Consider the following 14,374-nt stretch of genomic DNA (forward strand, 5'->3'; position numbering starts at 1 on the left):
CGCTTCCTAGGTAAGCGCTCTACCACTGAGCTAAATCCCCAGCCCCCAGCCAGTACTTTTAAGCACTGAGCCGCCTCTGACGCCCCGCTAGACAGCTCTTTTGTGAGAGATAGTCTTGCTATGTAGCCCAGGCTGGCCTGGAACTTCTGCTTCAGCTTCTTGAGTACCAGGATTATAGTTGTATGCCACCATACCTGGTCCTTACAAGTTTTTTTGAGTATGTAGACATAATTTATAGCTTGTTCTTGATAATAAATATAATGTCATGTCTGTGTATAGTAATGTAGATATAAGAAATGTACCAGCAGATTATAATATTTCAATTTTGGGCATTATGTTGAAAAATGTTTTTATATGTTAATAACAAGTGTACATCAATGTATGTTGCTGGGTTATCCCTTAATATTAGTATGTGTATGTGGTACTAATAAGCTTTTACCCATAGGTATCTTGTTTAATTTTAATTATCAGGATTATGTGAGGATTTGCTGTAGCTACCCTACCTCCATTTTAGAGGGTGGAGTGCGCGGGTGGCAAGTGCTGCAGCTTACACCCAGACCCCTTTCATCCCGGAGCCTCTGCTCGTAAGTGTGCAGAGTGATGTGCAAACTCTTATTCCCTAGACACTTGGGAAAAGAGTCTCTAGAGAAGTTTGTAATGCACTGACATGGCCCTGAAACTCTGGGTCATTCTGAGACTGTTTTGTGGTGAGATTGAGTGGTGGAGACTGCCTAGGATGCACTGGGGGAGGGAAGCACCCTTTAGAGCAGTGCCTGTCTCACGATTGAGCAGGGTGTCTCAGTAGCATGGGTGTGGCCTAACATCTATGGGGATGGCAGTAGGCACTTAGTTTAGACTTTAAAGGGGTTTTCGGTACGTACAAATTGTTTACGTTTACCATTTCAGTCTTTATGTAACTTGTGGGCTTTTTAGAGCAGTAGTTAAGTATCCTTACTTTGAAGAAATACTATGAAAGCAAGCTCACAAAAGTCATTAGCTCAAGATGCATGTAGAGAGAATAGAAGTTAAAAAGTTTTCCTAGTTTTTGTTTCTTGTACATTTGCATATGTATATGTGTAACACATCTAAGAATTAGTGCAATTACAGAATAATACACTTTTGAAGTTTCCTTTCTTTCCCGAAAGGTGGCCATATAAAAACGTGCCTGTTTTTGAAAACAAGGTTCATGTAGAGTAGGAGAGGGGTTAAGAAGAGAAATGGGTAAGACTTAAATGTCCCTGTTAGGTTATAAACCTCAAGTCCCAGGTCTGACTGCTCCCCACGGGACAGAAAGTATCTTAGGTGGTTTATTTGCAGCCACTTTTATTTTTAAAACATTTCTAAAAACCCAAAGTGACAGTATTGTTTTTCTGGACTGTATTTAGGAGACACCGTATGAAAATTCAACTTTATAGTTTATTCTGGGAGCCCCTTATAGAGATAGCAGTTGTATTTTTATATGAACCTTTCAGTTTTGTTCTTTCCAAACTGGTAGTCTCTGTTAATATTCACCTTGTATTTACAAAGTAAGAGTTTTAAGACCAAGATGATGATCAGCCTTGAAATAATGAAGCTCTTTAGCTCAGTGGGCAGAAAGAGATGCTGCCTGGGAATTTGTCCTGTGCTTATGTCTGCATCTGAGTAGTGTTCTGCATGTCCCCCGTGGTGCCCTCTCACTTTGCCATCAAATGCCATGTTGAAAATGCCACTAATCTTTTAAGGATTTTTTAAGAAGGTAAATGATTTCAGTGGTTTTGTTTGGATTCTGGTTTGAGTGTTTTTAGCTTGTTGCTAAGGTTATTTGTCATACTTCATCTTAGTAATTTCTAAATTGAACATTTTATTATATGGCTAATAAAAAGTTTTTCATTCATAGTAGTTATTTTTTTTAAAGAAGCCTTCTGACACTAAAAATACGCTCTTTGATCTCAGCTACTTTATACTACTTCAGACCCGTAGCTGGTGAGGTGCTAAAGCCTTACCTTGAGTCATATGGGATATAACAAGGTGTCAGAGTTTTGTTTTTTGCTGTTTGTTTGTTTGTTTTTCAAGACCCGGTTTCTCTGGGTAGCTCTGACTGTCCTGGAACTCACTCTGTAGATCAGGCTGACCTTGAACTCAGACATCTAGCTGCCTCTGCCTCCCAAGTGCTGAGATGAAAGGTGCCTGCCACCACCACCTTGCTGGGGTGTCAGAGTTTGGATAAGCAAACTTAAGAGTGTTTCTCTCTGGTAGTATTTATAAATGTGCTTTCATTTTGAGTAGACCAGACCATGCCTGAGAATACTTTCTTCTCCCTCATAATAGTCAGGAAGTCTCACTGGTTATGAGACTGAGGCAAACACAGAATCCAAGTTAGTTAATGGTAGAACCTAATTTCCTAATTAATACTTTTTAAATTCTGTTCTTTGTCTCTTGACCCATGGTCTCTGCCCCTTTTAAAATCATGGCTTCCAGCAAATGTATAATAATCTGAAGTCGTATTTTATATCTTCTGTTAAACATACAGGCAAGTTGAAATTTTAAAAGGCTGAGATTTAAAGTGCAAGTTTGTTGGGGTGAGGGTTGGGGTGGGCTTTCTGGGGGCACACACCCACTTGGACGCTCCTCTTCTACACAGGCCATTTCTCCTGCAAAAGAGGACTAGCCGTGGGGACAGCTGGAGGACAGTTGATCAAAGGTGCGGGCTTTTACATTGGAGTGATCTTTTGCAGCTCTTCAGTTTTAAAGAATCAGCCTTTCTTTCTTGTGAGAAGCTGAAAGATTGAGCATGAAGGCCTTGAGGGGTGAGGCTAAAAGACAGAAATATAAGCCTTATTTGTTTCCATGCCAGCTGAGCAGAGGGAGGGACAGGCTCTCTCCCCTGCTAGTCCCAATCCCGTAGAATCGGCAGTGCCTTTTTCCTGTTGCTGTTAGGCAGTTTATAGAACACAAGATAGCTTGGTAAGCGTCTTCTCTGTGTTTGACGTGACGTAACATCGTAGAGGATGCGGCATGCATGTTAAGTATAAGTGGTTGTGTTTGGCTGGTTGCTGCCGCATTTTTGAGAATGTCTTAGGAAGCAATTATCACAAGCTAGGGTGGATAACGTGCAAATCATTGAAATCAGCATTTCACCAGGACCAAACTTTGTAACTTGAATGATTCTGTTTAGTATTTGTTTACCTCTTCTACCACCCCCAACACTTCAGAGCAGAATTCTTTTTCGAAAAGGAACAGATGCTGTTAACTTATCAGGACTTGATACTAAAAAGCCTACAAAAATTTCCGTGCTGTTTATTTTCTTTATTTAATCTATATGCAAAGCATTTTGTAATTATTGCTGTTAGAAGGTTTTAAGCTGATGGTACCTTCCCACCCTTGCTGTGCTCAGGAGACAGATTAGGAATGCCAATTTCACAACTTGGTGTAAAGAAATGATGACCACTGAAATAAAACAGTTCGGATGAAAAGCAAACCAGATAGAAACGTACAATGAAAATGTCTTTTAGTAAAATGTTAGCATGCTGTACTTGGAGCAGATGCCACATTAATTCAAAAGAGAGCCCAGAAAATGTGGCAACTTTACGATGTCAATGGAGGGAGCTGCAATGCCTCTTGTATGCACTATGTGAAGTTCTTGGCACCGCCTGGCCCTGTCCTGTGCTGCTCAGCCGTTTTCTATAGGTATTAAGTGTTAATACACAAATTCTAAACTCATGGTATGCATTTTATTTGTGTAATTGAATACATTGTTGCCTATTTAGGTATTAGGGTAAGGAGCCCAATAACTTACAATATAGCAGTATTTTTTTAATTTAGGTATCTATATCAAGATACTTAGAATCTGAGGCAAAAAATTGACTTTTTTCTGCCTCTTCCAGTCACTTTCATCATGAACTTGTCTAAGAATTGAGTATTTCAAAGAAGCCTAGTACTTTTCAGATGTAGGATTTGGATAGGTTACAAAATTATGAGATTTTTGCATTTATTTTTTCTCATTTAAAGTTATAGTTATCATCAGACATTCGTTGGGTCTTTTAAGTAGCTTAGATTCATCATCCCCCCCCCCTTTTTTTCATGGTGTTTGGGAAGGAAAAGCGTGATAGAAGGGTACTGAACACACGCAGATGATTCCAGAGTGATGTTCATTTTATAGAGGATTGCATTGGGACCTCTCCTAATTGCTTGTTTCTTGCAGTGAATGACTAGTGTGGGTCTGCGTGGAGAGAGGGGTGCACTAGGGGCTTTTAACCAGATTTACAGTGTGGGGCTTCCTGAGTAGAGCAGTGATCTGTTTGTCAGGAATGTACCCATATGCTGTAGAGACGTCTGGTTCACATGCTTAGAAAGCACTACTACTTCCTGTCAGTTAATCCAAGCATACTGTTTGCTCATTTGGTGAAAGGTTAAAAGGTTTGTTTTTTGTGTAATCCAAGGCAGCTCTTCAGCGCAGGAGTAGAATGCAGTGGTTAGGTCCCAGTGTGCAGCAGGCATGAGTCTTGACTGTGTCATGTATTAGCTTTTGACCCTGGACAGTTCACTTCTCCTGCACTTGCCTTGGTTTCTTCATCTGCAGAGTGTGCAGAGGTAACACTTCCCTTCTGAGATTATTTTGAAGAATAAGTAAATAGACTATACTAGGCAGGGTTAGTAAACACCAAGTGGTGGTCCACTGTTGCATTCTGCTCCCCTCTCCTCCCCCCTCAGTGGAGACAGGTGTTAGTTACACTGGGAAAGAACCTGGGCTTTGTGACTTGCCCTGTTGGAATCTCAGTACAACCACTTAAAGGTTGTGCAATTTTGGATTAACAGTTTAAACTGTTTTTCGTAAAGGTACATCAGGTACATGCCACACACTGGCAGTCAAACTGCTCAGGTGGACAAGTTTCTGTGTGTATGGTACAGGGGTAGTAGCAATAGCTGCCTCACCTAGGATTCATGAGAAGAGACAATGAGAGCATCTCAAGATCCTCTGTAAATGAGATGAATTATTGTTGATACAGTCTAGCTAAAAGTTCATGGGAACAGTGTAAATATGCAACAGTTTAACTGAGAAACAGGAGCCTACACCCCAAAACACTCTTTTGAAAAAAGGATACATCATAAAAAAGTTTATCTAATGAGTTCTTATTTAGGGACTTTCCTGGGAGAAATAGAAAATAAATGAGAATATGTTAGTTTTGACTTAATATTTTAAAAATATTTTTGAGTATTTATTAAGACTGGTAGTGCTATAAGCTTCTCCTCTGCCTCTAGCAACCAGAGACCAGCAGCAAGATCACAGTGGAGTTTATAGTGGCCCCTCAGTACCACTTAGCATCAGATCAAGAGTAGTCTATTCCAAGGTGCTAGTCGGCCAGTCAGTCTGTTGAGCTGACCAGCTATGTATTCACCTTGCTGTGTAAGACCTGACGGGAACAGCTGTGGAGCCCCAGCGATGTGAAAGGCTACACAAGTGCTTTCTAGGAGTGACAGACATGATCTGTTTGCTTTCCCATTTGGGCATTTGCCTTTGCGACATCCCCTTCATCTGGTATCTGGTCTCACACCACTTGTTATATTCTTTTTCTTTCTACAACCGTCATAAGCTACCTGTGCCAGACCTACAGGCAGGGGACAGGTTGATCATCAAAAAAGCTACGGTGATCTTCAGAATTAAGGGTTTTTATTTTTTGGTGAAGAATTGAGATTTTACTATATTATTAGCATGTCTGTATGCTTTTCTTCCTCTCTCATCTCCTAGTAATTGAAGAAGGGGAAAAGATTAAGTATGTAACAGATTTTTATTTAATTGACTTTTGATTTGTATCTGAAACATTTGTGATGTTTAACCCTCAGGGATTCAGCAAGTGTGTAGTATCTGTAATAGCTTAGGCAGACACCTGAATATGTGCATGTCTCCTTTCAAGCCTTTGAGTTAACCTAACAGCGTCCATTATTGCTCTGTTCTCCTTACCCAGCTGTGCTGTCTGCTGAAGGCCTGGTAGTTGAGTCAGAGTGTTTACTACACTTTATTTTGTCTCTATTCCTAAAACATTGCTTTTGTTTTCTAACTAAAAATAAGAAGTTTGTTCTAACAAAGTGCTATACTTTTGCCCAACAGGTATTTTAAAAATTCAGCAGTATTATAGAGGGTATATGGTTTCTTTCATTTAAAAAAAAATTACAGCATCACTGTATAGTAAATAAATAGGTAACATTTTATAGCTTTAAAATTAGCATAAAGTAATTCTTTAAGTGTGTGTGTGTGTGTGTGTGTGTGTGCGCGCACGCGCGTGCACTTTCATGCCATAATATGTGGTGGTCAGAAGAGAGTTTGGGGGGAGTCACTTCTTTTTTTTCTACCATGTGGAGTCTGGGGATTGAACTCAGATTTCTAGGCCAGGTAGCAAAGGCCCTTTCTCTCTGAGCCATCTCATGAGCCCTATTTGGTTTTGGGAGAAGTGGATGGGATAGCACCTACGCATGGTACCTCCTAGGTAAGTGCTGTCCCACTGAACCATAACAGGTGGTGTTTTGCTTCTCTTATAAAATTCAGGGCCTCATACATGTTGAACTAATGCTCTCCCATTGTGTTGCACCCCAGCCTCAGTATGTTTTCTTTACCTCAGCCACATGCGGGATGTATGAAAGTTGTTTCACATGGTCCAGTGAAAATTGGGATGGTTTAGAAGTGAATTTCATTTTAATAAATATACAGATTAGAAATAGACTCTCTACGTTGTTGTGGTTGATGTTTTCAGAAGTTTTTCCCTGCTCAATTTGTAGAGGTCGGTGCTAATCTGTGTTGGGTGAGCACCTGCTCTGGCCATCCCAGAGCCTGTCCAGTAGCCATGCACAGCAAGGTAGTGCTTGGTCGCCTACATCCCTTTTCTCTACCTGCTTCCTTTTGGCTTCCATTGTCTTTGCACACTGCCCCTCCACAGCCATCATTTTTATTTCTATTTCTTCTGAAAACAAGCTATTGTTGTAATTGGTAGTTTTTAAGTAAAGAGCCATTATCACAGCCTTAAAGCTTTAGCAGTTTGTGAAACTCCGTTCCCCCAATTTCAGGACCTCAACTGGACTTTGGATAAGAAACTTAAAATTACTGGCAAAGTAACTGAATATTGGTGAACCATTCTAAGTCTGAATATAGGGGAAGACTTAAAAAAAAAAAAAAAAAAAAAAAAAAAGACCTGAAAGCAGGGTGTGGATGCATGCCTTTGAGAGGCAGAGGCAGGAGAGCTGTGAGTTAGAGACCAGCCTGGTTTACATAGAACATTCCAGGACAGTCAGGGCTATCTAATGCAGAGACCCTGTGTCAACAAACCAACTAACCCAAACCCAAAGCAAAAACAAAAGATGTTTTACCTTAGAAATTACTGTATTTTTGGTAGGGAGTGAGGGAGAGGTGTCAAGACAGGCTTGCCACTTAAAAACTAAGACTTGGGCTGGAGAGATGGCTCAGCGGTTAAGACCACTGACTGCTCATCCAGAGGTCCTGAGTTCAAATCCAAGCAACCACACGATGGCTCACAACCATCTGTAATGACAGATATAATGACATCTGATGCCCTCTTCTGGTGCGTCTAAAGACAGCTACAGTGTACTTATATATAATGAATAAACAAATCTTAAAATAACAACAACAACAAAAAAACCCTAAGACTTTAATGAACTAGATTGCTCTCTGTAGTGGTAGGGACCTAACGGAAGAAGAAGAAAGGAGACTTTTACAAGTTTTTTAACTTATAGAAATTGGAATTGTTTTGGTTTGTGAACTGCAAAACAGGCTTATGTTGCTTTGTTAGTATATATTGGTAACTTATGGTTCATTAGTTGACAAATGCCAAATAGTAGCTAGTAGTTTATTGTTTTTGTTTTTTGAAACAGTTTCTCTGTGTAGTCCTGGCTGTCCCCCGAACTCCCACTGGAGACCAGGCTGGCATCAAACTCACAGAGATCTGCCTGCTTCTGCCTCCCAAGTGCTGAGATTGAAGGTGTGTGCCACCACAACTTGGATTGAACTGTTTATATTATTCACTTGGAAAAGTAAAATTTGGAGAGTTAATTTTATTATTTTATATGTATGAGGGTTTGTCTATATGTATGCGTGTATGCCTGGTGTCTGGGGAGGCTAAGAAAGAGGATTGGATTCTTTAGAATTGGAGTTGGAGATGACTGTGAGCTACCATGTGAGTCTGGGAATAGAACCTGGGCCCTCTGGAAGAGCAGCTAGTGTTCTGAACCATCTCTCTAACTTCTAAAATTTGGAAATTAATTGTAGTTACTCAGGTTAATGATTATTTTGGATATAAATTCAGTAGTTTTTAAGGTTATACCAGGGTTTTAAAAATATATAGTTTATTTTATTCTTTGAGAATTTTACATATATAGACATGTGTTTTTTTTTTTTTTATTTTTTGAGACATATATCTATGTGTAGTACTGGCTGTCCTGGAATTCACTATAAATATAGATCAGGTGGGCCTTGAACTCGAAAAGATCCACCTACCTCTGCTTCCCAAGTGCTTGGATTAAAGATGTATGCTACCACACTCAGCCAATGTTCAAAATCCTTTAAAAAATATTTTATGTTGAGACAAGATGTCATTTAATTTAGGCTGACCTCAAACTGGATATGTATGGGAGGATAACCTTGAATTGAACTCCCAGTGTATACTAGACTGACCTTGAACTCACAGAGGTCTGCCTGCTTCTGCTTCCAGAGTGCTGGGGTTAAAAGTGTACACCACCAGACCCAACAACTTCTGAGCCTGCCTCCACATCCTGAGTGTTGGGATTGTAGGCTGCACCATCATGCTAGCTCATGTGGTGCTGGCCATTGAGCCAGGGCTTTCTGCATGCTGAGCAGGCACCTTGCCAACTGAGCTACGTCCAGACCTTTAGAAATTCTGATAATTAATTTTGAATTTACTCTTACAGGTTGTACCTTATTTTATGTATGTTTGGCTGTGACTTTTGTATTTGACACCTATAATCATCATTTTTAGAATTTTAGCGTAGGAAACTGTATGACAGAGTTGTAAATCACCCTGTTTCATGCACTTCCTTGTGAGTATTCTCTTTGTGTTCAGACTGATTTTGTATTAAGCATTCCTGTTATAACTTGTAGTTTGCTGAGACAGGAGTTTAGACTGTTTGTTGACCTTAGTCCAGGTACCAGTGATGAGGAGAGCTTAGTTATCTGACCCCTGTCTGTTCTTCTCTAGAGCAGTAAGTTGCACGTGTACCTGCAGTGTGGGACCCATTTATTACTAGTCAGTAAAGGTGATGCTAGCCTTACTGAATTTCTCTTGTTTTATTAGTTTAAATTAGACCCAGAGGGGTAATTATTCCACCCCAATGCATGAAGAAGTCTAGTCAGTGCAAGTTGTGAACTGAAACCCCTGTGCAGTGCATGGGAAATGCATCTTTAATGTTATGATGTTGTTTGGCATATTTAGTTTAGTGCAAGGAGTGTACTTGCTTAACAGGATCTTTAATAAGCTCCCTCTACACCAAAGATATACTTTTAAAAATTATACTTAAGGAGACTTTGTAGTATTCCCCAGTAGAGTTCATCTAGAGCAGCAAAAATCTTCTCAAATAAAACTATTCCTTTAACCGGTATTCATTTAAGTGGGTTTCTCTGTACTTGGTTTCCATGGAAATAGTGAACAGCCAACGTTATTTATAAGGTGGAAGTAAAATAGGGTGCCTAATGGGACCCCATGCTGCTCTGATGAAGAGACTTAGGGAAAAAAATCTATGCTCATGGGATTTTTTTTTTTAAACAAGGTTAATGGAAGCCCTTATTTCAGTCTTCTGTAACAGAACATATTTTTGGTTTTAAAGGCTGGCATTACCATCAAGCAAACAACTTCTTTTGAGGTCTGTATTGCTTTCACTTTCAAGTTTTAGGACTACCTAGCAGGATGGAGGCTGTATGTTTCACACTTGTGTTTCTTGGTTATTTTGTTTCAAAAGTTAAGAGTCCTAGCATATTGTAATAGTTTCAGTTTCTCATCAGCACACTAAGAAAAGATAGATGTTCATTAGTACAGCAGTGATGGGAAAGAATCCTTATGTTGACCACATAGGGTTTTTGGATGTAAATTACACAGGAATCAGATTTAGTTTTTAGGCCTGAGTGAGGGCTCTGTGTGTGTCACTCAGCTTAGTAGGTGAAAAGGTTCTGAGTTTCTTTGGAGACAGACACAGGGAAGATCTTAATATCTTTTTCTTTTTAAGAAAATGAATTATTGCCTCTGCCTATTAGCTAAAATAAACGTCCGTTCTTTTAATCTTTGATTTGGATTTGGGAAAGCCTTCCTTTTTCTGTCATTACTTCAACAAGGCCTGCTCTCAGTTTCCTTTGTCCTACCAAAGCCTTGCCTTTCTAAAGCCCCATCAGCTGAAAGAGCATCATTGCCTTGTGCCTGTGTTTGCAGAGGTCGTGAGAGGAGGGAGAGGGAGAGGGAGGGAGAGACAGACAGGAGTATTTCCATAGCCTGAAAGGCACCTCCTCATCTTCCCACCTGGTGAGCAGGGTACTGCATCCTAAGGGAAGCATGGTGGCATGCAGTGAAGTTAGGGTCCTCCATCCTAAGGGAAGCATGGTGGCATGCAGTGAAGTTAGGGTACTGTGTTTTATTTAGTTTTAGCTCTCCTTGGCAGCTTGGAATCATTATCCATTTGTCTGGGACGTTCTGATTTTTTTGTCTATCAGGACTGCAGGGTTTCTTCTGTGTTTAAAAACAGGGTTGTAGTATGCCTGGGCTCCTCCAGGGAGGAGTTCTTGTCGTGCTGTGTGCATGTTTCTTTGGATAAACTTCTCACAGTGTTTGAGTTTATTGTGCCTTTTTTTTCTTAAAGATTTATTTATTTATTATATATAAGTACATTGTAGCTGTCTTCAGACACAACAGAAGAGGGCATCAGATCTCATTACAGATGGTTGTGAGCCACCATGTGGTTGCTGGGATTTGAACTCAGGACCTCCGGAAGAGCAGTCAGTGCTCTTAACCACTGAGCCATCTCTCCAGCCCCTTATTGTGTCTTAAAAAACAAAAATTGTCCAGTTTGTTTTCATGTCATATGCTTCATATCTAACAAGTCACAAGGTCCTTCTGCCCATGTTCATATTACTGTGTAACTTTCCCTTAGTGTCAGTCTTTTCTTTAAATGTACCCCCTCTTCCTCTCCTCTCCTCTCTCTATCCTTCCTTCCTTCCTTTCTTCCTTCCTTCCTTCCTTTTTAAATCTGGTGTTTACCAGTGACCTTCCTTAGTGGCTTTTATTTGAATTGTCGTTGTGCTTTAGAGACATAGGAATTTGGGTCTCGTGCCCCAGTTCTGAGTGAAGAACTCCCAGGAGTTACAGTTAGTGTGCTAGAGGGCCTCTGTGATGTTCGCCCTCCTCCTTAGTGCTGATGGTCTGTGCTCCAGACGCCCATTAGTGTTAATAGGAGGCACTTGCTTAAGCCCCTGTACACTTGAGATAAGCCCAGGCTTTTATATGCCTTGTAGATACCTTTGTTGTTTTTGTTGATGATGACAGGAGTTTTGGTCTTGGGGTTAACTGACTGTTAAGACTGAGTTTGAGTTGTCTTGGGATATGGAATGAATTATTACTGAGTCTGATCTGTAATTAAGTTTTCATTGTGATTAGATTCAATACATTTATAGCTTGTGAGCTGTAGAAACTTGATGATTTTTGTACTTTACACTATGACGAAGCAAGACCTCTTTCTGTTTATTTCTTCTACCACAAAACAAGCGATTATAACTGTTTTTGTGTATCATAGGAGAACTTTGTGAAAGTCGTCATTGTCATCATCACTGATATTTTACTGAGAAGCATTTCTACACTTGCTCTCTGGCCTCAGCCTTCAGGTGTGTTTGATACTTTGCAAGCATATTGACTTTGCTGTGCACTGCTGTAATACTTAGATACTGCAGCCATTGGTCAAGAGTTAACCACTGTCCACCACACCTTTCTGTGAATTAGGGATTCTTATGACTTTCATTCATGTATGTATAGTTTAATGGAAGATTTAGTTCTTAGATTGAAAGTAGTGAGTCTGGACTGTAGCCTGTATTTTCTCTCTCATTATCTTTGTGGATTTTTAGTTAGTCATCTGAATTTCTTAGACCTCTGTGGTATGGAGTGAGGGTGTGGCTTGGCCCCCTGGAACACTTGTTCATCCTAGTTTTAGGCTCTTTGAGGGTACAAAGGCACAAAAGGCAGGAGAGCACTGTAAGTTAGGCAGCGTTCTCCAACCCGACTAACTGTCAGGTTCTTCTGGGGAACTACAAAATAAAAAGCTTAAGTACCTGGGCTCTAAATTATGTGTTCTGAACCCAGAACCTTTACTGGTCTGGCCAGTGAATCTGTGCATGCTTTTGACTTAAGATTGAAAAGTAATTTACAAGTAATGCACATGTGTGTGCATCTGTGTTTGGGCATACATTTGTACATATGCCTGCGTACCTATGCACATGTATGGTTCTATTAGGGGCATAAAGTAATTTATATCACAACATTAAGAAGAATGTAGTTAAATTTTAAGTAAAGTCAGGGCTCAGAGGAGTTCAAAGGTACAGCACTTAACTAGAACATACAGGTCCTATATTCTATTTCCAGCACCACAAAAAAAAAAAAATTGAGAAAGAAGTTAGATATTCTGGAAGTTTAAAGAAAGAGTGACTAGGGAACATGGTAGTAGGGAAGGTCTCTGTCAACTGGTGAATCTTTATCTGGGCTCTATTTTCTGAATGAGATTTGCATTAGTTAAAAGGTAAAAGAATATTCTTGGTATAAGAGAGAGTGTGAGTAAAAGTTTTGTTGAGAGGGACAATCGATTGCAGTTTTAATTTTTGTTTTATACTCACTGAAGCTGTGGTAGATTTCATGAACACTGTGGGAGGGAGCTATGACAGAACTTGGAGGGACAGAGCTGATTAGTGGGAAACCAAGTGGAAGACCCTGAGTGGGGAGTATGACTTGGAAGGCTGAGGTGCAGCCAGTCAGTGCTTTCCTTGGAGCGAGCTTGATGCCAAGCCACTGAAGGATTTTGAGTTGAAGGGTAATGATCTGTCTTGGATTTTGAAAAGCTTCTCTGCTGTTAAGAGAATAACTTGTAGTAAGGCTTGGGGTAGAGAAAGGGAGGCCAGTGAGCAGGTCAGGACAATGGTCGGGACAATGGCTGCTAATGAGCTGTCCTGGGGAAGTGGTAGTGGAGCCTCCTGAAGGTGGAGGCACATAGCTCCTGTTGGATGGATGTGGCAGATGGCTGTCACAGAGCTCTGGGTCTCTTGCAAGTGTTTCTGCTGGAAGACTGGGGTTGCTATGAAGATGCTGGTGGCGAGGAGGAGGCTGTAAGGAAGAGAGTCAGGACTTCCAGTTTGTATCTGTGAAGCTTAAGATACCTGTTTGTCAGGTGTTGAGGGGTGGTCACAGAGGGAGGGGCCTGCAGGACTTTCTGTCAGGTGGAATTCTGCCTTTTTCCCTCTAACTATTTATCTGTGTTTACATTTATTTCAGACTTAATGTTGGAAGTTAGGAAGGTCAGACAAGCTGTAAAACTTGAAACTTGGGTATCAGACTTAGTTACTGAATGACTGTCAGGTGCAGTGAGTGAAGAAGAAAGACTGACTCCTCTGGGTGAGGTGACATTTAAAAGTATCTTCGAATAACAATTATCTGTGCTATTCTAGTCCTCGATCAAAATTTATGATTGAGCACAGGTTATAAACTTAATTGTTGAAAATTTGTAGGGGGGCATGTGGAATTTTAGCCTAATTTAGAACATGGCCAAGTGTTAAAATTTTATCCACAAAATGTGTTTATTGTTTAATGTAGATTAGATGCAAAGCTCTCAGTTGCTTTACAAAAGGTACTTAAGAAGTGGTTATTGATCATCTTTGATTTATTTATAATGTTTTAAATTTTATAACTGCCAGAGATCTGAATGACTTGTCTCTTTGTCTGCTCTAATTAAAGCTGCTACCTGTGAGTTCTATAGCTGGGAAGTCTTGAGTTCGTTAAAAAAAAAATTGTAAGGTTATGTTAGCAAAATAATATTCATCTCTAAAAGCAAAATAATTGTATTTACTCTAACTTGGGTATTTTGAATGCCTTTTTGTTGACTTGTTTGAAACTCTGAGTAACCCAGGTTTCACTGTGTGGCCTAGACCACCTTGGAACTTGATCTTGAACTCTAAATCCCCCTGTCTCAGCTGCCTCTTACTTGCTAAGGCTGCAAGCACACAGGCAGTCACCATGTCCAGCTCTTGAGTGTATTTTTCAATACGAAGTTCCATATTTGAAATATTTGAGCAGATTTAATTAAGGTTTTAAAAGACTTCAGTAGCAATTATGAAATGCAGTGAGGAGTCAGACAGACC

The 14,374-nt window shown here is 40.1% G+C and overlaps 1 protein-coding gene across 50 annotated transcripts in view; it reads left to right on the forward strand.

Annotated features, from left to right (window-relative positions):
* Window positions 1–14,374, forward strand: part of Phf21a (PHD finger protein 21A) — a 190,200-nt gene that overhangs the window by 24,134 nt on the left and 151,692 nt on the right. For 8 of the 50 annotated variants that reach the window (XM_063284900.1, XM_063284914.1, XM_063284895.1 and 5 more), the window contains exon 2: window positions 11,773–11,860. The exons of the other annotated variants lie outside the window; for them this stretch is intronic. The gene's annotated coding sequence lies outside the window, so the exon portion shown is untranslated. The remainder of the gene's footprint in view (window positions 1–11,772; window positions 11,861–14,374) is intronic. 50 annotated transcript variants of the gene reach the window in all.

Source organism: Rattus norvegicus, chromosome 3 (genome assembly GCF_036323735.1).
Source record: "Rattus norvegicus strain BN/NHsdMcwi chromosome 3, GRCr8, whole genome shotgun sequence".
In the NCBI taxonomy this organism is placed as follows: Eukaryota; Metazoa; Chordata; class Mammalia; order Rodentia; family Muridae; genus Rattus; species Rattus norvegicus.